This window comes from Terrapene carolina, unplaced genomic scaffold (assembly GCF_002925995.2).
Source record: "Terrapene carolina triunguis isolate 2854851 unplaced genomic scaffold, T_m_triunguis-2.0 Scaffold67, whole genome shotgun sequence".
NCBI lineage: Eukaryota > Metazoa > Chordata > Testudines > Emydidae > Terrapene > Terrapene triunguis.
In genome coordinates, this window is record NW_020664418.1 from 1,199,625 (window position 1) to 1,205,624 (window position 6,000).

Genomic DNA, 6,000 nt, shown 5'->3' on the forward strand with positions numbered 1-6,000 from the left:
GGGCGAGCGAGACGACCCCAGCAACTGGAGACCCCCATCGCCCTCTGCTCCACGATGTACAAGCTATACGCCAGCTGCCTGGCAGCCAGGATCACGGAGTGGGCGACGACCGGGAGAGCCATCAGCCCCACCCAGAAGGGCTTTATGCCGTCAGAGGGGTGCTACGAGCACAACTTCCTGCTCCAGACCGTCATCCAGATGACCAGGAGAACGCGGAAGCAGTGCGCGATAGCGTGGCTCGACCTGGCCAATGCCTTCAGGGTCCATCCCCCACCACCACATCTTTCCCACACTCCAGGAGTTTGGGATGCCGGAGACCTTTCTTCACCTGATCCGGGAACTATACGAGGGCTGCAGCTCCACCATCCGCTCGGTAGAAGGGGAGACCGCTGAGATACCGATCCGCAGCGGCGTGAAGCAGGGCTGCCCCCTCAGCCCGATCGTCTTCAACCTCACCATGGAGCCACTCCTGCGGGCGATCTCCGACGGTGCTGATGGCTTCGACCTGCACGGCGAGAGGGTGAGCGTCTTGGCCTACGCGGACGACCTGGTCCTGATCGCGGATGACCCCGAGAGGCTCCAGGGCGTGCTCGACACCATCGGGAGAGCCGCGGACTGGACGGGACTCCGCTTCAATGCCAAGAAGTGCGCGTCCCTCCAAGTTGACGGGAGCAAGAGGGACTCAGTACTGACGACGGAGTTCCTCATCCAGGGCGAGTCCGTCGTTCCCCTGGCGGAGGGGCAGGTGTACCAGCACCTTGGCACGCCAACGGGCTTCCGCGTCCGGCAGACCCCCGAGGACACCATTCGGGAGATCCTGCAGGACGCCGCCAAGATCGACGCATCCCTGCTGGTGCCATGGCAGAAAATCAACGCCCTCAACACCTTCCTGATCCCCCGCATCTCCTTCGTCCTGAGAGGATCCGCCGTGGCAAAGGTGCCTCTCAACAAGGCGGACAACACCATCCGGCAGCTGGTCAAGAAATGGCTGTCCCTGCCCCAGAGAGCCAGTAATGAGCTCGTATACATTGCGCACAGGCACGGTGGCGCCAACGTCCCCCGCATGGGAGATCTGTGTGACATCGCAGTCATCATGCATGCCTTCCGCCTCCTGATGTGCCTGGACGCTAAGGTGAGGAATGTTGCGACGACCGCCCTGCGCGCCGTCATCGGGAAGTGAATCAGCAGACCTCCCTCCGACCGGGATGTGGCCACCTTCCTGAGCGGCTCCCTCGACAGTGAGTTCGCCCGGGACGGGGGCGACATCGCCTCGCTGTGGTCCCGCGCCCGCAATGCCACGCACCGACTGGGGAAGCGGCTGGGCTGTCGCTGGCTATGGAGCGAGGAACGACAGGAGCTGGGAGTCCTGGTGCCTCGGATCGGGACGGAGGACAACACCATCGTCACCCCCAGAGCCAGAGGCGTGCTGGAGAGATCTCTGAAGGCCACCGTCCACCCGCTCTACGTGGACACCCTGAAGAAAAAAACGGAGCAGGGTAAGGCCTTTGAGGTGACCAGCAAGTGGGACTCCAGCAACCACTTCCTCCCCACGGGCAGCTTCACCCGGTTCGCCGACTGGCGGTTCATACACCGCGCCCGGCTGAACTGCGTCCCCCTCAACGGAGCCGTCCGCCACGGGAACCGGGACAAGCGCTGCAGGAAGTGCGGGTACGTCGCCGAAACCCTGCCCCACGTCCTATGCAGCTGCAAGCCCCACGCCAGAGCCTGTGTGGTCATCAAAAAAAACTTTTCCCAATTGTTTGTTCTCTTTTATGTTTTGTCCCCAGCAAAACAGCAGACATTTACTGTGTCCTGGGAAAAGTATTACAGCAAGACACCGGGGGCCTAGATAGAAGGCTACGGAACAAAATAATAACCCTAGCCTCAAACCACATGAGAGAGACTCAGGTAAGTTAGTTCTCCCGAGATACTAATCAAAGGATCCAAAGCTTTAACTAATTAAAACTCTCTCTTTCGAGGGGGTAAACTATATATTGAAACGAAAATGTATTCTCCTGTTAGAGGCCCACACCTTCCTCCAGACCAAAGCCCAGGTCCTAGACAGCACTTGTGCACCTGCATAGGATGGGAGAACTCACATGCGAACGTTACACATGTGCTTAAGTGCTTTGCAGGATCAGGACCCGAGACACATGATATCAGACACAGAGACAGGCCTATGGTTTCTTAATGAGCAAGTTTTTCCCGAAGTCTACTAGGGATTTCATTATTGATACTGATGTTATGTGGAAGGTGCTCTGATACTATAGCGATAAGTGGCAGAATAAAGCCCCAAGACAGACAGAATCTGAGCTATCTCCAAAAGAAGCAGCATTGGATTTAGAATATAGTTTGCCAGCAGGAAAACCCATGGAAAAATCCCTCTCTTGTTCCAAAGGAAGTCAGCCTCCTTTTGGGGGACAGTTTATCCCAGGAAAGCTCTCTGAATATCTTGAAGCTGCCCAGTCTGTGTCTCACTACCTCCTCAGGGAAGGGCAGGGGAAAATATCATGTGACTATGGTGACCAATCATCCACCACAAGTAGCTAATAGTAAATAGTCTAACTAAGCAGCTTGCAAGGAACTCAAAGGCTGAAAATTGTTTAGCCAAATGACTCTATTAATATTTATGACTAATGACTCTAGCCACAGAAAGTTGGGAGGGTTCATTCACAACTTATGCACAGAAATAAGGACTCTGGCTAGTGCAACCGGCTTCAGTCACCTCAGTCTCTCTCTCTCTTCTTTTTTTTAGGAAGCAACAAATGAACTAAAAGTGGCAGCTAGCAACACCTTAGTGACCCTGGCATGCTACTATTTCAATCAGGTGATGTACGAGCTGCAGTGTCATCTGAAATCACAGGAGCTGCCTGAAGAGTTTATTTTCATTACGTTGGGCAACCTGTCATCAGCCTATGGTATGGTAACTTCCATCTTTTGTTTCAAAGTTATTGTCTTTCATTTAAGGACAGGGGATTACTCTCTCTACCTAAAAATGTTACAGCTAAACAGAGCTCTGTTTGAGTGTGTGCATGCGGGTGTGTGTGGGGAGAGACACAAGATTAACTGCTGTTGCTAGTTCTTGGCTTCCAGATCATGAGCTATCCAGATGGAGGTGCAAGCTCTTATGCCTCTGACTGAAGTTCTTTAAGGATGGGAATGAGTGGAAGATCAGGTCTAGTGGAGCTCTTCTCCACCTCACTTCCCATCCCGCCCCAGTGCTCTCTCCCCTTACTCTGAGAGTGAGTTGAGCATCGGGCACAGCTGTACACTGGTGGAGGATTCCCCTCTTCAGGGTGAATCCCGCACTGGCTTTCAATGGCTGCTTTAAAGCCATTCTGCTCTGCTTACGCAGCACAAAATGGCCTAGGAGCCCATAGCATCCTGCCCCACGGTGTTTCTAAGTGTGTTCTAAGAAGGCGGAGAGCAGCTGATTATCTTTCTTCCTTCTCTTCTGGCCTTTCTCTGCAGCACTTAAGTGTATCCCTCATGTGGAAACGACCCTGAAGCGCATGTTCTACATGTTGGAGTTAGTCAAGGACAGCAGGCTGAGACAAGCATTTTGTGGTGGTAAGTGCCAGCACTTACTGTAGTGCCCAAAATGGATATTTAGGGGGTCTTGGTACAGATTTAAGTGACTGGCCAAGTTTGCAAACAGGCTCCGAACTGTGCTCCCTGCCCTGGATTGCACCAGGTGCTGCGTTCCTTGGCTGCTGTGGCACTCAGTGAAGTTGAGAGTGCTCTGTACTTTGCAGGAGGCGCTGAGCATTTGTAAGTTCAGGCCCTTTATGACTCATGTTTATAATTTAAAATAAACAGACACAAAGGCTGAAACTGCCCATCTGCCAGGAGGCTCCTGGGGGAGGAGGTGAAGGGAGCAGATTCATTACTGTACATTTAAAAATCCCCTGTTGCCCACTCCTCTACCCATTCTCTCCCCTTAGTTTCTTTATCATCATCTCCTTTCACATTCTTTCTTTGTCTTCTCTTCCTCTCCACTTCTCTCTTCCTTTGCTTTTCAGGTGATGCTCAGTAAGGGGTTAATCCTGTGCCTTTGAGGTAAATGGGAATTTTGCCATCAACTTCATAGAGAACAGGATTGGGCCCTAATCCTTCTTAGCAAGGACACTAGATACACCTACTTTTAGGGCAAAGTGCTCCCCACTACCTTCAAATCCCAGTAAAGCCAATGGCAGTTAGGGGCACCAAACATCTTTCAGACAAACTGTAACTCAAGAGGAAATCATACAGTGTAAGGGTTCAATGAACAATAACTTCAGAGGATGTGAGTCATTCAGAGGAGAGCTTGCTGAAATATTTTGATTTTTTAATTATATTTTCCATAATTTTTCTTTCCAAATTTGATGAAAAACAAACCTGAAAAATGTCAATGACAATTTTGATCAGGAAGTGTGCATCCAGTGTTTTGGAGCAGCTAAAGAGGTGGCTGAATTTTTTTGATTTTTGAAAAATATAAATGATTTTTATACTTAGCGTTTTTTTTTTTGTTTTTTTTTTCAAAATTGCAATCAGTAAAGATTTTTCATTTAAACTGCTTTTTCAACCAGCACTAATTAAGAGGTAACAAGGAAGGGAGAAAAAATGTCTTCAAATGATGGTAATTGAAAAAAGATTGAGAGATATGCAAATTAAAAAGCCTTTTCAGAAACAAGACATGGAATGAGGGGAAGAGAAATAGCTCAAAATTGATATGGGATTTCAGCATCTAGTCCTGAACTAAGCAGTAGCTGCCATGGAATTGTAGTAAACTTTAGGCCTGGGGGTGTTCACTGATCAAGCAACTTCTCCTCGTTACTAATATGTCCTTTTCACATTGCCTGTCTTCTCTCCTTCCATGCAGTTCTGGAAAAATGGTCAATGGCAGTCCATCTATATTTTACTAACTGGGAAAAGTGCACATTCCCCAGAATGGGTTCATCGCAATTCTGCAATCGAATTATTCCTTTACAATGTCATGTGACCAGCAACTGGCTGAAATGTGACAAGCTGGAGGTGAGAATTGCTGGCTTTCTAAACCTTTAGCAGAAATTGTAATGTTAAATTCTATGTGTCTGTCACTCTTTGTGATGATGGCATTTAATGGTAGGTCCTTTTGGATGGAACAGAGTGTCATGTAAAACATCTAAACCCCATATATTTATAATGTCACGACATCATGGAAATTCTGTCTGTACACAGTGTACATAGATTCTAGTTTTATGCACCTAATGTGCAGATGAACATGGGATAGTGGTCTAAATTAATTCCTGGTATAAGTCCATTCAGCCCCAGTGGAGTTATAGCAGTTTTGAGTTGGCCAAGAATGCCTACTAATCTGGGGAATACCTTACCTGGTATAGTTGTGAGGTGCATTAGAATATAATCCTGAAACCAACCCTACGAATCCCGGTTCTTTACCAGGAAATATTGAGATAGGGCTGTTCCTACAGTGGAACAAGGGAAGTTGCACTCATTAGAAGTAGAAAAGGTGTGCCCATTGGATGATATTGAATGAATTCTTAGGAACATAAATTCTGTGTCTCATCTATGCAGCTCAAGCAGGCCATCACCAAAGCTCTTGGTCCCATGATAAGAGGAGCATCAAGATCGGATATTTGAACTGATCTCATGGCTCCTTGAGCAATATAAGGAGGACATTGATGTTTTTCACGTCACCAAGGTGAGGTACCACTCATTAAGGTCTATGTGTGTGCATGTATGAACTGCATGAGGAATTTGCTGCCAGTGTGGTTTCCTGTTCTAGACAGTGACTTGTTAGATAATAAATATCCCCACGAGTTCTGGGTTTATACACATGGTGACCCAGGCAACAAGATTAGTAGGTAAATGCCTCTTATGAAAAGCATCCTCTGTTTCCTGGGGAGGATGATAAGGAGATAGAAAACAAAACACCTGCGCCCCTCCCCAACAAGATACTCCCCCTTTGTGATTTCCCAGTACATCCTGTCAACTCTGTGTCTCTCTTTTAGATCATAATCT